This window comes from Podarcis tiliguerta (assembly GCF_965153285.1).
Source record: "Podarcis tiliguerta genome assembly, chromosome: 2".
In the NCBI taxonomy this organism is placed as follows: domain Eukaryota; kingdom Metazoa; phylum Chordata; class Lepidosauria; order Squamata; family Lacertidae; genus Podarcis; species Podarcis tiliguerta.
In genome coordinates, this window is record NC_139535.1 from 117,858,268 (window position 1) to 117,875,340 (window position 17,073).

At 47.0% G+C, this 17,073-nt stretch overlaps 1 protein-coding gene across 2 annotated transcripts in view; it reads right to left on the reverse strand.

The window, feature by feature from the left end:
* The window catches only part of NXPH4 (neurexophilin 4), an 81,023-nt gene that overhangs the window by 54,935 nt on the left and 9,015 nt on the right, over positions 1-17,073 (reverse strand). Inside the window, exon 2 of one of the 2 annotated variants that reach the window (XR_014508271.1) lies at positions 8,340-8,834. The exons of the other annotated variant lie outside the window; for it this stretch is intronic. The gene's annotated coding sequence lies outside the window, so the exon portion shown is untranslated. Of the gene's footprint in view, positions 1-8,339; positions 8,835-17,073 lie in introns of those variants that run through there. 2 annotated transcript variants of the gene reach the window in all.

The window sequence follows — 17,073 nt, forward strand, 5'->3', positions numbered from 1 at the left end:
TCAAGAAGTAGCCATTCTTTTAGCCAGCAAAAAGCTGCTGCTTCATAATAAAGTTTCAAATCTGGCAGGGCAAAGCCCCCTCTTTCCTTAACGTCAGTCCCTTCCTTCCATTTCTCTTGCTTATTGATAAATTAAAGGTTGCTAAAAGTGTTCGAGAAAAATTGCAAAGATCAAACTGGTATGGTCTATTCACACTCCTTCAGAAGTGAATGCAGGAGAATCTGGCAGAATGAATGGACAGCAGAGAGAGCAACTGTATGTATAATGACAAGTGGCTAACTAGGAGATAAGTCAGTGTTTGGGGATGTGTGAACAGAACTGTTACAAGTAGACAAGAATATCCCCATTTTAAACTATGAAATGTTGAAAGGCCACCCACGTCTTCCTCTGGTCTGCCAAGTGGGCTAGCAGTGACTAGTAGGGCATAATCAATGCATCAAATCTCCAGTGGAATCCCAGGGTGTTCCTAGAAAGACACAGCACAGATATGGAATGGCAGAATATCTTGCAAGTGGAGCCTTCAGCATCAGATCAGGAGAAAGGAGGATGAGTCCATGACGAGGACAGCAAATAGCTGTAGGTGGTTGGGATCGAGGCACACGAACACAGAATCCCCTAAAGCCAAGGCAGAAGGCAGAAGGCAGCTTCTGGGAAAGCAGACCTTATCCATCGCTTTATCCCCGGCAGCAGTGAGATCGATAGAGGCTCATCACTTCGAAATCTCCACGCCGCTCTCTCCTTTGAGCGCACGCCTTGGCAGGTTATTAAGACTTCTTATTATTCCCTTGTAAGAACACAACCAGGCTGCGGCCCGGCTCATCCTCGCCTGTGAGGCTGGGGGGTTAATCCCCCCGGGCTAGATTCCCTACCCTGAGAGCCAAGCAGCCTAGACTTGGCTGATTAGCAGGAGCAAAAAAATGTGAGCTTGCTACTTTCCAACAATCTCTCTCCTCCAAGGAACAGCCGCAGTTGTAGGGTGGAACTATTACAGCTCTAACACAGTGGGGAAGGAATATGGGAAAGCAGCCATAGTGGGGCAGAATACTTTCCTGTGCGCACTTACTTGGGGTTAAGTCCCACTGAACTCAGTGGGAGGCAGTTCTGAGCAGGGATTTATGAGAGAATGAGTGGTAAACTATCTGGGCTCTGGCCTGAACTGAGCAAGTAGCCTTGGGCAAACCTCAGCACACCAGATCCTGCAAGTGGGAACATAAGAAGCTGCCTTGTACCAATTAAGGCCATTGGTTCATCTAGGCCAGTTTTTGTCTGCATTGACAAGCAGCTTTCACACAGGGGGTATTCCTACCCCACTTGGAGATGCCAGGAAATGAACCCGGACCCTTTTGCTTGCAATGTGCACTTTAGCATGGAGCCATAGGCTTCCCAAGAGGCATCTAGGTGGCCACTGCAGGAACCCAGAGGCTGGCCTTGGTAGGTCTTTGGTCTGGTCCAGAAGTGCTCTTCTTAAATATTGCCAGTGGGAGAGGGAGGCCGATACTGATCTGCTTTAAAGGTAAAGGTACCCCTGATCGTTAGGTCCAGTTGTGGACGACTCTGGGGTTGCGCGCTCATCTCGTTCTATAGGCCAAGGGAGCTGGCGTTTGTCCACAGACAGCTTCTGGGTCATGTGGCCAGCATGACTAAGCCACTTCTGGCGAACCAGAGCAGCACACGGAAACGCCAGAGCGGTACCTATTTATCTACTTACATTTGACGTGCTTTTGAACTGCTAGGTGGGCAGGAGCTGAGACTGAACAATGGGAGCTCACCCCATCTCAGACCTTCTGATCGACAAGTCCTAGGCTCTGTGGTTTAGACCACAGCGCCACCCGTCTGCTTTACAGGGTATTATAAGGAACACTAAGACTAAACTTCTGAAAGCCTATGTATGGTAAATGCTGTACTTAAATAGCAGACACCATCCCCTAGCAGAAATAACAAGGTAGTGTCAAATTTTCACCTTAGTCTTAGAAACAGCCTTCCATGATGATGCTCACAGCCCCTTTCCTGCAGCAGCTTCTTATAGACTTCCAAAAGCAGAAGGTGAGGTAGCAAAAGGCTCACTCCCCAGAATCCCCCCAGGTAGAGCTGGGACTGTCTCCCCATCTGGCTACTGCCAGTCAATGTAGACAATGCTGACCTAGATAAACCACTAGCCTGGCTATGATTTTATGTTTCTCATAGCCAGCTGGCCACCCAGCTCCAACAATGACCCTGTTAACCCAGTTCCAATTCTGGGGAATGCAATGAGAAAGCTCTCCATTGACTTGCCATGGGAGAGCCATAGATCCATGTGAAAAACAGACACTACTTTGAATCACTTTGATTGGAGTGCACTGGGAAAATAGCTAGCTGTGATTTAAAGCTAGACTTGCACACCCTACCAGTGGTCCTATTTTCCAGGGACCTCCCTGATTTAGACAAGCAGTCCCAGTTTCTGATTTGATCCCAGAATGTCCTGCTTTTCCTTAGGACATCCCTATTTTCATTTGAGAAATGTTGGAGGGTATGGAATTACCCAATCCCTGAGCCATCTGAAGGCAATCCTGTATAGGGAAGGTTTTTTAAAAAAAATGTTTAATGCTTTATTATGTGTGTGTGTGTGTGTGTGTGTGTGTGTGTGTGTGTATATATATATATATATATATATATATATGAAGCTGCCCAGAGTGGCTAGGGCAACCCAGAAAGATGTGTTGGGTATAAACAGTAAAATTATCATTATGGAATGGGACGTCCCTATTTTCATCAGAGAAATGTTGGACGGGATGGACCTGCCCATTAAAGCAAAAGATTCCCCCTCCCACCCAGGTCAGCTTGGTTCTATTTCTCAGGGGAGAAAAATACCCAACAATCACAGAGCCACTCAGAAGTTTGGGGGTCCAGATAAGCCTCGTTAATGGCACCATCTGACTTGGAAACATGCACTGCAGAGGCTTGTACTAGATGGCCTTCAAGGTCCCTTCCTACTCTACAATTCTATGGTTCTATGAGACCCTTCTCTGAATATTGAGCCACCTTGTAATTTGGGGTACACATAGAGCTGATACAGACCCCAACTAAATGCCTCAGGCAGACCCTGGTAGGGCAATGCCACTTGCCTGGCAAGGGTTTGTTCTGCTTTGGCACAGAACCCGAATGTGGAGCTGCAGAAACACCACGAAGAAGAAGAACTAGAAAACAGAATGCCTTAGGAAGATGCCTTACACCAACCCTTTCTCAGAGTATGCTGGCACTGAATGGTCCTGTGTCTCCAGGGTCTCAGACTGGGGAGATTCAAAATCCTGCCTGATGGTGCCAGAGGTTGAACCAGGAACCTTCTGCATGCACAGCAAATACTCTGCCACCGAGCTGCGGGCCTTCCCTTCGCTCCGTCTCTTTCTTCACTCCTCTCCTCCATGCACCACCCATAAAGCAGGGAAAGGAAAGTGGTTTGGGATGCACCATGGCTCACCCCCAGCTCGGGGCACCAAACAGAGGCCTGACTCCCAGGCGGGTGTTTCCTTTTGGAAAGCAAAAGTTTTGTCTGCTGCCATGGGGGAAATGAAATGTCTCGACGCTCCCCGTTTCTCCATCGTTGCCACCACCGGCCCCACCATTTCGCTTTATTATTGCAATAAATGTAGCCATAAAAGTGGCAAGTATCATATACTCAAGGAGATCAGTGCGACGGAGCTATGGAAATGTAATTTCGAGTGTGCCCAGGAAATTTTATAAGATCTTATCGGGAAGGGTCATAAATTGCATTTCCAAGTTCCCTTTCCCCCTGCCATGCTGCACGCCCCTTGATTTGTATGAGAGCCGATTGCTGGTGGCACATAAGGTCAGACGTCGGAATGAAAAAGTGGGGCATCAGAGGGTGGCGATGGGAGCAAAGGCCTCCCCAGGCTCCCCAAGTAATTCCAAGAAGGGAAAAGCTTGAAATAACAAGGACCTTCCCTGCTCCCAGAACACACAAACAATATTGGTGAACGTACAGAAAACAGCCACAGGCCATCCCACCTCGGTTGCTCGCCCTTCCCTCCGGCCTCCATTGTCCCACCCCAACACACACACCCAAACAGCAGGAGACTGTCTTTGTGGAATCTCAGGCCCACCCCTGGCCCTCAATTCCTCTCGCCATCTTCAGCCCCAGGATTGCTATTCCCCTCCCCCATACTATGTTTGCCTACCCAATTGATTTCGTTCAGCTTACATCCGCTTTAAAGAGTTAAACAAAACAAACAGCAGCCCCACTGCATCTTAAAGGCCCTCTAGGGAGAGAGTTGATTCGCTTGGCTCAGGTGGGACAATATATTATTTGCACACCCTCTCTATCTACATAACCCTGCTCTCTCCTGGGGCCACGGGAGGGAGAGCAGGAACACAGATGAAAATCACCGTGTGAGAAATATTGCTAAAAAAGAAATCAAAGCAGAGGCACCAGGAGGGATGATTTGTTTTGTGGACAAGTACAGCCAGATGAGGATGACTGAGCTGGAAGAACAGGGAGAGTAAGACTTTTGGGAAAGCAAGGCAGGGCAACAGTGATGATGTCCTGTTCTTCTCTCTGTTCAGTTCCCAGAATGAACAGGGCGAGGACAGAGGGGCTGCCAATGGTAGCTGGAAGTGAACCCCCCCCCCCGAGATGTTCCAAAGATTAAAATGGAAGAGACCTGCAGTGATGAGAGTTGGAAGAAAAGATGCTCTTCTTCATTTTTATTTCTGCTTTAGATTTCCATACAGCCTTTATCTCAGTGACTCAGAAAAAGTTCTGGTAATAAACTACCCAAAATGTCCTTTGAAGCATTAGAAGGCTGAAAGTCCAACCTCTCTCAGAATGCGGGGGGGGGGGGGCAAATCCAAAGCATCCATCACTTGCCCAGATCCACTCATTCCCATTCATCTCGAGCAGAGAAGTCAACTCCCACCAAGTCACATCTCACTCAAATGCACCAAGTCACATCTCACTCCCAACATTATGTGGGGTAAAAACATGCCCTTCCTGCCCTCACACTGGCTAGCCCAAGGTCCTTCCTGAGTGCCAGGGTAGCAGAGCAGGTATAGAGAACCTGCAGCATGCCAGACATTGTTGGACTCTAACTTCCACCAGCCCCAGCCAGCATGGCTAGTGGTCAGGGATGATAGGAGTTGGGAGTCCAGCAACATCTGGAGAGCTACAGTGTCCTCCATAGTAGATGAATTACAAGTAGAGAGGTCCACAGTCCAAACCTTGGCTCACCCCAGAAACTGAATCGGTGGTCTTAAGCAAGCTGTTGTCTCTCAGCAGGTGCCCCTAGGCATTCTATAATACTGACGGAATTGTATTGGGCTACCTTATGGGATTCCAGTTAAGATGACTGAAATCATGTACACTTTGGAATAGTGATCCATAAAATTTAAGCACTATTACCAGTTTGTTTTTCAATTCCTTTCCCCTCTCTAGCCTTTAATATAGGAATCAGCAGATACTGAAATGGAACATGTGATACTGAGGCATCAATTTCTCTGTGCATCCATTCTCCAATCTGTAGACTGGGGATACAGGAAGTCTTCTGGTAACTGCTCAGTAGAAGGCAATATACCGTAGTCCCTGAAAATGGATCACAATGGAAAAAGTCTCCAATCAAAGCAACAGAAGGTGAAGGGGTACCATGCACCTTTCAGAACCTTGTTCCTTTGTGCAACATTTTTGGGGTGCCAAGGCAGCCTCTACCTTTGCTTCAGAGATGGAACCATTTATATCTAGTGCCTTCCGACCATTAGCTGGGACCCTAATGGGGCCATTAAACTGTTTAACATGTTCAGACATGACATTAATGGAGGTCACAGAGTTACCTTTAGATATTCTGCTCTTCTGTTTATTACCCATTAAAAACTACGCAGTGCTCCAGTACTCCAGTTTAAAAAAAGAGAAAGGAGCAACATTTGCAGCAGACAGATGCTTGCAGAAATGCAGGAGCGCTGTTCACATTAAATATGGTGTGTCACTGGTGTAACGTGGCTTATTTGGGCAGCTGGGTGGTATTGGCATTAAACAAACAAGGCTCCATCCACTAGAAACGTCTCTCGCCCCAGTGAAATGGATGAGAGTTGTTAGTACGCAGTCGTACTTGTGCAAAATCTCTCATTTTAGTAGGGCTTGGAGGCAAGAGTCATGAATTACTGGGTGTGAGAAATTTGAGTGCGCTTGCATGCATATAACTATGCATTTTCTAAGATGCTACAGGAACGGTTCCACTGTTGACTGCTGTTTCCCTATGGCTCCATCCCGTGAGACTCTAATAACATTAATGGGTGGAAGCAATCAATTGGGAAGATCTGGCATAATTAGTTCCCTTGCTAACCAGCAGCATACCCCATGCCCTCCTGTAATTTAGGAACCACCCTTTGACTCTTGACCTTGGAAATATCTATGTTCAGCTTAGCTGTGGACTCTTCAACCTGCCTTTTGCCCTCTGAAAAATGAAAACTTCACTGGATCCACTCTGGGCTACTGAACAAGTATTTAATGAGCATTGGGTAACCCCTGCTTAAGTTTGTGGCAACCCAATTATTGCAAAAAGAAAGAAAGAAGTTGTAAGTGGAGGGTGTTCAGATTATATTTTCGTCTCTCTGTGCTTGTTCAGCCTCGCTGCTGATAGTGCCATAGAGACCTTTCGCAGGGTCCAGGAAATAGTCTGAAGACACACAATGCAGCTGTACCTCGGGATGTGAACGGGATCCAATCCGGAGCCCCGCTCGCATCCCGAACGGATTACAAGACGCTATGGTGCGTCTGCACGTCATGTTTCGCCACTGCATCCTTCTCGGCCGCCCTCTGGCAGCTGGGGGGGGACGACGCAGCAGCTCAGTGCACTAAGAGCCCAGTCCTGAGTGGTGCTGCTTTTGGGAGTAGCACACTGGGCTCTGGGACTTGTGCTTCACCCTGGGCACCTGCCCCCCCCCCCAGCTACACTAGCGCATAGGGTTATCAAAAATTTCAAAAGTAGGGGGTCCATGGCTTCGCTTTTGGAAAATAGGGGGTCCTCAGATCTGAAATATTTCCCTTGAAGCTTTAATTTGTTTTATTCTGGATTGATTTGATGTTTCAATGTGTTGTATACTGCCTTGAGATCATTTTTCTTTTAAATATAAAGTGGTATAAAGGTAAAGGTAAAGGGACCCCTGACTGTTAGGTCCAGTCACGGAAGACTCTGGGGTTGCAGTGCTCATCTCGCTTTACTGGCCGAGGGAACCAGCATTTGTCCGCAGACAGCTTCCGGGTCATGTGGCCAGCATGACTAAGCCGCTTCTGGTGAACCAGAGCAGTGCACAGAAACACTGTTTACCTTCCCGCCGGAGCAGTACCTATTTATTTACTTGAACTTGACATGCTTTCGAACTGCTAGGTTGGCAGGAGCTGGGACCGAACAATGGGAGCTCACACCGTCGTGAGGATTTGAACCGCCAACCTTCTGATCGGCAAGCCTTATAAAGCGGTATAGTAAAATAAATAAATAATAATAATAATAATAATAATAATAATAATAATAATAATATCCATTGCAAATAAAATGGTGCCTAGGTATTCCGTTGTGACGACTGCAACCTCTGTTTAAGGTGGCCTTTGGTGATTAGCTTATATATCTGAGTTTCTAACACTAGATGTGGGTCCCTGGAGTGGAAGGGGTTGGTTCCTGGGGGTGGGGTGGTCAGGCTTCACGGGTAAAGACTCCAGGGGTCTCTTTAGGCCCTAGGTGAGTTTCTGCCATCTTTGTTTCTGGTTATGCTGGCCTGATGGATCTGGTCACCCACTTCTGTTCCAAGTCAAGGCCCAGGCTGCTGCTCGGGGTGACAAATTAAATCTCCCCTTACAGATTTTCCTCAGAGCTGCTGCTCTTGGGATTTGGATTTAATCTCTGTGAATCATACCTTGTACAGAGAGCTAAATCATCTGTATTTTAAGAATCTCGTGGTTGAGACAGATGTTTTCCCTCTTTTTTTCCTCAAAGTCTTTTCCAAACTTAATTTGTCACTCTTATTTATTAGACTTCTTGCCCACCCTTCACCGTAAGTTCCCAGGGAGTGCTGCAACAACTTTAAAATGCAGTATTAAAACAGTTTTATTTTTAAAAAATTACAGTCAAGGTAATAGGGTGGGCCCTACATATGTATATATAAAGCTGGGGTAAAGATGTGCATCTTCAGCGTACAACAAAAACTACATAAGGAAGACACATTCCCACCCTCAAAAAATTCAAAAGAGCTTTATTAAAACAGACATGCACAATGACCTAGTGGAGCATAGACTTTCTGTGACTGTGGTATAGATGTAGATATGTGTGTGTGTGTGTGTGTGTGTGTGTGTGTCTATATATATGTGTGTGGCAGATGTTCTTCTGCCCTTCAGGGGAGCGAAAGAAATTAAAAAGTATTTGTCCACTGTGAGTGCTAACTGTGTGAGTTCAGCTGCCTGCGACCAGCACTGAAGGAGGGATTGGAGATAAAGAGACAGCCGGTCCACCATGGGACAGTTCCCCCCTCCCTCCCCCAAAACCCCTCAAGAGCTGAAGCAGCAGCTTTTATAGCATCCCCACAACAGGCCCTGGGAGGAAGAAGGGGGAAATTAATTCCAATCCTAGAGTGAGCCTTGGCGGCTCTTAATAGCCGAGATTGCAGTCCCGGTGCTCATTTGCCGAATGGCTTTTCGCCCGGCGATCCGGGGGTTGATTATTTCTTTAGCATCAATCCAGTCGGGCGCGGAGAAAAGTTTTCATCTTCTCGGGGCCATTTAGCCTTGGCAGCAGAGGAGGAATGCTGAACAGGGGAAGCGATTCAGCTGGGGTGGGGAGAGGAAAGGGCTTTTCGATCACCTACAAAGAAAAGAGACACGAACCATTTGTTCCCGGGGTCTCGCGCCAACGCTGGCGACCTTTAAAAACCTGTGTCGCCGACACATGAGGATTTGCTAAGGAGGGATAATATTTTGCCTTGAATGCTCATTTGTAGCAGATTATGGTGACGGGAGCGATAGGCGCATGGCAACGCAATCGTTGCAGGAGTTGGAAGGACTTCAGAGGCCGTCTATCTCAGCCCTTTGCCGCAAAGCTGGATCAGCTAACGCAGATATCATTCTCTGCAATCCACACCAGCAGCACACACTCAGGAACTACCAATGTCCTTAGAGAGGAAACAGCCTAGGATGGCTCATGTAAGTAAGCCAAGCTGTTTGCAACAGGGGAAGGCAAATGCACATCTTGCTTCACCACAGAGCAGCCGGTGTCCTTTCATTCTTTAGTCCCACAGCTCTAGTAAGCTGACATATACACCATAATTCAAAGCACATTTTTCACCCAAGGAATCCCAGGAACTATAGTTTTTAATGGTGCTGGGAACTGTAGTTCTGTGAGGGGTAAACTACAGTTCCCGGGATTCTTTTTGACAGGGAATATGCAATACTGCAGCAATAGTCTTCCGTCCAAGGGATCCAGTATAGAAAGCCTTACAACTGAGAGAGTATTGTGTGATGGCTAGCATTAGACTTAAGAGAGGAAAAACTGGGTTTATATACATGCCACAAAAGTTTCTAAATGATTTGGGGTCAGTTACCATCTTCCAGTTTAACCTTCACAGGGTTGTTGTGTGAATATAATAGGGGAATCGTGTACAGTACAGTGGTACCTCAGGTTACATACGCTTCAGGTTACATACACTTCAGGTTACAGACTCCACTAACCCAGAAATAGTGCTTCAGGTTAAGAACTTTGCTTCAGGATGAGAACAGAAATCATGCTCCAGCGGTGCAGCGGCAGCAGGAGGCCCCATTAATTAAAGTGGTGCTTCAGGTTAAGAACAGTTTCAGGTTAAGAACGGACCTCCGAAACGAATTAAATACTTAACCCGAGGTACCACTGTACTTCATCCTGAGTTCCCTAAAACGAGGGTGGGCTAAGAATGTAAAATAAATAAATAACTGGGTTCAAAACAGAATTCAGGGACACTTCCTAGTTTGGTCCTCCAGTTAAACGCAGACATATATTAGGACATGTGTGTGACGGCCAGCCTGCAGCTTGAGTGCCACCACTCTCACCCATAGAGGGGTCCCATAGGCCTGACATACTTGGGGGGCCCATAGAGCTACAGTCCCACTTGTCTCTCCTGTTCTGCATTACAGCCTTCTTTCTGGCTCAGCAGACTAACACGAATGGCTCAGAGGAGAGGGGTTTGCATGTCTACTTTCATAATCAGTTAGCTTGCATGCCATTCTTCCACCAGAAACCATGTGCAACATCTTACAACGTCAGAAACATTTACATAATATAGCACTGTTTCCAAATAATTCACAAACGGCATTTAAATACTTATGCAAACATTAACCAGAGCAACACTTTGAGCCTGTTGCACACTTGCAAAAAATATTGGCCATTGTTAGCTTGGGAGATATCTTCCTCAACTGTGGGGGGTTTGCGGGGGAAAGGTAAGGCGCAGGCATACTGCAAAGTCCTGCCCCTAACCAACACTCCACTTCTGAATTTCTTGGCATTAAAGTTAGCACTTCACGAAAGAGGCACCAACCTTCCCACAATCTTTAAATCCAGCTGACTCTGACCACACAAACATCCCAATTCTCTCCTGCATTAACCAGCGTCCATGTGCAATACGGAAGGCTCAAATGGTTTTCAGCATTGTTTTTGGGAAACCCTCAGAAATACTAGCATGGCTGATATTATGAATCCATGGCAGAGGTAGGACTTGAACTCTGCTCTCTTGGAAACAAGTCTAAGGCCCACTTTATAGAGGCTCCTGGGGCAGCATGGGATATTCCTGCCTCCGCAGTTACTCCCTCTACAACTTTTGGACATCTTTGACCATGAAGTTTTGCTTTATGGTGTTTGTGTAACAGAGAAGAAATACACTTCCCAAGGGAGTGTGGGCATCGTCTCTCTGTTACAAAGCAAAAACAAAACAACCATGTGGACAGACATTTATTAATGTTCCTGGAATGATGTGGGAGAAACCACAGAGGCATCAGCAACCATCTCGCTCCAGGTACAGATAAAGGAGCTCTAAACCCTCATCTGCACAGCCGCACTTCTGAATAAGACAAGCTCACATATGAACTTCCAGTGAATGGTAATGCAAAGAGCCCCCCCCCCCCCGCCCTCCATGGACACTCTGCTTACTGGCCATAACATCCTCTGTGCCTGTCAATCTCCTCCCACACCTCCTGATAACCTAGCTCTGACGGTGCCCCTCAGTTCTGACCTCCAGCCTCCCTGTTTATACTGATTCTTGCAATGCTCTCAAATATAATCAACCGCAAAGGGGGGGATGGCAAAGGGAGAATATTTCATTCTTATTAAAAAGCAAGTGGCATTTGTCAGGAGAAGTCGGATTCTGCCCCAGTCTAGCCCCAGCTTCCCAGCCGCTGGTTCGTTTCTATTCCAGATGGATGTGCTGCGTCCTGCGATATGCGCAGCGCTTGTCTCGGGGTGGCAGACGGGGTCGTGTGCCTCCTTATTGAATTGCTCGCAGCCAAGGGTTTAAAGGCCGCAGCAGGGGGAGTGTTATTAAAAGGGAGGGAAATGAGTCATATTGGAAAGCTTCAATCTGAATTACAGTGTGTTTGTTCGGCAATATATTAGCTCTGGAGATGGCTGGAAAGAGACCAGCCAGCACTCCGGTCTCTTGGAGACAGCTTTTCAATCATGCATAGTTCCTAACATTAGCACCTCGGCTACTGCTGTAAGATGCAGGAATCCAGGCAGTATGCAACACTCAGAAAATAAATTTAATATCGATTAAGAGCACTTCAGAAATAATTATTAGTTAGAGTTATAGTTCCTCCTGTACCCAGGACTGCTGTACACTCTGCCCACAAGCACACTTGGTCCAAATTTAGCACCAAGGAAACAGATTCTGCAAATGGAATAAATTATGCAAATTAGAGCATTTTTGCTCTCATTTGAATAATACATTCCATTTCTGTTTTCCATGAGAGGGGGCAATGAGCTCTGCAGCACTCACCACCTCTATTTTGCGGGAAGATTTCCCCCAGTGGCACAATGGGTTAGTACATCTGTTAACCACAAAGCTGGGGGTTCAAGCCCACCTAGGGATGGCTGTGGGGCTGGACTAGATGAGTCTTGGGGACCTTTCCAACTCTACAACTCTATGATTTTACCTCATATGAGCTAGAAATGTTTAGCCCCGAGTGCCAGAAACTTGCTTTACTTTTTAAAGAGATTTCGCACAACGCTGAATTCTGCAAGAGATACCAAATTCGCTGCTTGCGGGGTGCATTCAGTTTCATGGAGCGGGCCCAGCCTTCCTCCACCTGCGGTTCATTCTCCATATCTCATTCAGGCTCACAATAAGCTTGTTAAGCCAGTGTAGTAAGTGGGGGGGGGGGCAGTAAATGAGGCATTTTCAGACAGCACTGAATGTACTTCTTGCACCTCCCGAGACTGTAACACTTACCATTGGCTAGAATGCACATGAGACTTAACAGTGGCTCCCTTAGGGGACTTCCAGATGGGGGCTTAACGTCTCGATTTGATTGTTCTGATCTGCTTTTTCATGTGGGCAATTGGTATGCAAGTGTCCACACCTTTTTCATAACCATTCTGCTGTATCCCATCTGTACCAGTTAAGCAGTGTTTGGTGGAATGTTCTTAGGATGTATTTTCTGGTCCTGCACCTCCCTCTTCCTCTACCTTTCCCCATTCTAGGCATGCAAGCAGGTATTTTTGTACCTGTACACATTTAAATAATAACACACACACACCCCAAATGTGATGGCATTTTTTAAAAATCGAAAAATGGTGCTGAGGTCTTGCACAGTTTTTAACACAGAGGTCTTCCATGTTATTAGGTTTTTAAAAACAAAAATAGCTCCACTGTATGTACAGTACTGGCATTACATTAGCTGAAGTGATTCCTCACATGTACTGTGTGGAGATCTTGTAGTAGTAATAATAGTAATAATAATAATAATTTCTCAAATTCAGATGTGCCTTTGGCATGCAGGAGTTGGTGGAAACAGGCACCGTTTGGGCCACCAGAAGCAAAATGGCTTTGGTTGTGCTCAATTGAGCAGCAAACTGAAATAAGGGTGTTGCAGTACAGATCACTAAGCACTTATCTTTAGGGCATGTTAGGAAGTAGGCTAAATCTACTCAGGCACTCCCCACCCCACCCCTGAATTACTTTCTCCCCTCTCCCAGTTAAGGAAATGCATTTTCTGAGAGAGGGGCAATGGTATGTGGGGACCTGTACCAGGCAGGAGGCAAGAATCAGAGGCATGGGGAAGCTTCAGAGCTGGAAAGTGGAGCACAGGATGGGTCAGAAGAAGAGGAGAAAAAGGCAGGTCAGGCAAGGGAAGGTGCTTCTTCACCCTTTCCTGCACCACTCTTCCAGAACGAGGAGGGAATTGAAACGGGATGCACAGAGAAAGTCCCCATACAGGCACACTCTCCAGCTGCATGCACACAGCCCCTCGGAGGAAGGCGCATAGGCTGGTGGAGAGGGAATGGTCCCCTGTTGCTGCAACCACTCCACAGAATGCGGACCTGAGAATAGTTGCCTCGCCTTTAGATTGGGGTGTGTAGATATCCAGAGATGTAGAAGTGACTGTGCTATCTTTGACAAGAAATACTTAACTATCTGCCATGTGTATTCCTTGTCTGAGAAGTGCCCTTGACAGTTGTGTATGGCAACAGCAACAATAGCTAGAATTCAGGGACGCGGGTGGGGCCGAGGTCTAAGCACATCTTGGGCTTGCCGATCAGAAGGTCGATGGTTCAAATCCACGCAAAGAGGTGAGCTCCCGTTGCTCTGCCCTAGCTTCTGCCAACCTAGCACTTTGAAAGCATACCAGTGCAAGTAGATAGATAGGCACTGCTGTGGCGGGAAGGTAAACGGTGTTTCCGTGCGCTCTGTCTTCCGCCACGGTGTCCTGTTGCGCCAGAAGCGGTTTAGTCCTGCTGGCCACGACCCAGAAAGCTGTCTGTGGACAAATGCCGGCTCCCTTGGCTTGAAAGCGAGATGAGCGTCGTAACTCCATAGCTGCCTTTGACTGGACTTAACCACCCAGAGGCCCTTTACTTTACCTTTTACTTTTAGATAGAATTCAAATAAGAGGGACAGTTACATACTCAAACCTTACCCAGACAGAACAGATGTAGTCCCAAATTGGGGGAGCCTAAGCCAGACAACTTGGTTCTCTGGCCTCTTGGCAAACCCAGTCTTATAAAAATCCCTTGCTGTGATTTTGCCCCAGAGTTGTTGTCGTTGTTTTGCTTTCTAGAAGACCACCTTGCAACAAGCCCTAGATTAGCTGGACCTTGATCCAATCCAGCTATCTAGCTATCTATCATCTACCTACCTACCTACCTACCTATGCACACATTAGAATGGGGGGGGGGGCAGATCATGCAAGGCAGATGCAAGACAACATCTGGTTTACAACATCTGGTTTCAGGGGTTGCTCCTGTGCATCGTCTTGGTGCTCATGCCAATGCGATTTCTTCTGGCAGCCTTTCAACACCAACACCACCACTCCAGTTATGCAGAACTGGTGGAGGACTTTTGTTGTTGGCACTGATTTGTCCTGAGAGACAAAACTATAGGAGAGTTACAGCTCCTGCTGTGGGTGTAGAGAACAATATGGGAGAAACATATTTTATTGCAGGTGAGACAGCTGAAGGTGTCAAGTTTCACTCTTACAGATGCACCATGGTGTTTCTTCTCTCTGTGCTTCTCCCAGTGGTCATTTCTCCTCTGGGCACTGCTGGGGATACATGACCTGAATGTCTGTCTCCAGGCACTGCGGTCATCTGCAAGGGATTGCCACATGGCGGCATTGATGTTGCCAGTCTTCATCACGTTTTGCAAACGTCTTTGTAACACAGAGTTGGTCTGCCAACAGTCCTGGTACCTGAAGTCAGCTCCCTGTAGAGCATATCCTTTTGGATCCTGCCATTTTCCATTCTGTGTACATGACCAGGCCATCATTGAGACAGAAATGTGCGAACATGCTGGCAAAGTGGGCTTGGAAGAGCACATCTTTGTTTGAGACTCTGTCCTGCCGTGCGATGCCCAAAATCTTCCTGAGGCATTGAAGTGTCACTCCTGGTGGGTGTAAGTTGCCCATGTCTCACTTCCATAAAGCAGCATGCTCAACACGCAAGCCTGGTAGACCTTCATCTTGGTATTTGGTTGTTAGCATCACATGTTCCCCACCACCACCCCTTTCAATTCCTTGGATTGCCCAGGCAAGGATATGGGACAAGGAGAATGGATGACAGTCTGGGAGGGAGTAGAGCAGGGGTAGGCACCCTAAGACCCGTGGGCTGGATGCGGCCCAATCACCTTCTCAATCTGGCCCGCAGACATTCCAGGAATCAGCATGTTTTTACATAAGTAGAATGTGTCCTTTAATACAGCCAGGATGTGCTGTATTAAATGCTGGAAGCTGATGGAATATACCAGTTCTATCGAAGTAATATGAGGTAGGAACATAAAACAGTGGGAGGCCTTCTTTATATTGCTTTAAGGTGGGGTGCGGGTGGTGCTGTGGGTTAAACCACAGAGCCTAGGACTTGCTGATCAGAAGGTCGGCGGTTCGAATCCCCGCAATGGGGTGAGCTCCTGTTGCTCGGTCCCTGCTCCTGCCAACCTAGCAGTTCGAAGGCACCTCAAAGTGCAAGTAGATAAATAGATATCCCTCTGGCGGGAAGGTAAACGGCGTTTCCGTGTGCTGCTCTGGTTCACCAGAAGCGGCTTAGTCATGCTGGCCACATGACCCGGAAGCTGTACGCCGGCTCCCTCGGCCAGTAAAGTGAGATGAGCACCGCAACCCCAGAGTCGGTCACGACTGGACCTCATGGTCAGGGGTCCCTTTACCTTTACCTTTAAGGTAGGGTGGGTCCCCACCCCCCAGGAACACAGTCTCTTGGGCAAAGTGATCAGGGGTGACATATGGGTGGAGAATGGAGCCAAACTACAAAGTGAAAGATTTCTGCTCAGTAGTAGTGAAACCTGCAATCAGCTGAGCATAATCTGGAGGGTGGGGAGAGATCACATGGCAGGAAGTGCTGCACAACTGCACAGGGACTGCAGATCAATAGCAAGGAAAGAGCAGTCTAGGGAGAATAGGCTGGACCTGATGGGAGGAGGTGGGTATGGATCTAGAGGTTTGGCAGGCCAGATTAGGCCTGATGACTCTCCCTGCTCTACGAGAACAGAAGGCAACTCTTAAGTAATAAGGCATGAGGTAGTCTTATTTTAACATTTAATCAATACAGGGCAGAGAAGGGAGGTGGATTCCCTAGATTTCCAAATTGTTCCCAGCATTTTTTCCTCGTATTGCTGGGGGCCAGGCCTGTTTCTCCAAATCCTGCACAATGGAAACTCAAGATTTTTAACTCAGAATCAATTGCATTATGGATTACCATTCAAACATTTTCAAATTAGTTTGTTTTGCATGTCTTATTCTGAATCAGCTATCCTTGGAGAAAGGGCAAAATAAAATGTGACCAATTAAAATAGTTTTTGGGGGGGAATCACATACACACACCCCATACACTCTCCCAGGGTTGCCAAATGACGTACTGTTTGGGTTCGGTATATGCAGAGAGCAGTATTACTGGAAGCCATGAAGGAACTACACATAAACAGAAGGAGCGAGGTTTTAGAAAGGCACTGTACATCTGAAACACATCTCTCAACAGTCATAAGGGCTAGAAACTTATGCTTAAATATAAAAGAAAATACCAGTAACAAAATTGTAAAACAAAGTAAAAACAGCTGTGATTCTGAGGTGTCCACATTCTGGCTGAAAACTGGCTATGCCAACTACAGCTTGTCCCAATTCTCAACAAGCTTCTTTGAGTTAAAGCTAAAAGGGGGCTAGAATGGAAACTGAGAGGAATAGAAATCAAGAGCTCCCCTTACTGGATGGACATGGAGCATGCAGGTGAAAGCGGAAGAGAGGGAAGAAAAGGAAATCCACAGCAGGTTCTCTTCAGCCAGGGACAGCAGCTTCTGTCCACTCGCCCTTGATAGTCAGACAAAAGGGTGTGCGAGGCTTGCTTAGATCAGTGACTCCTG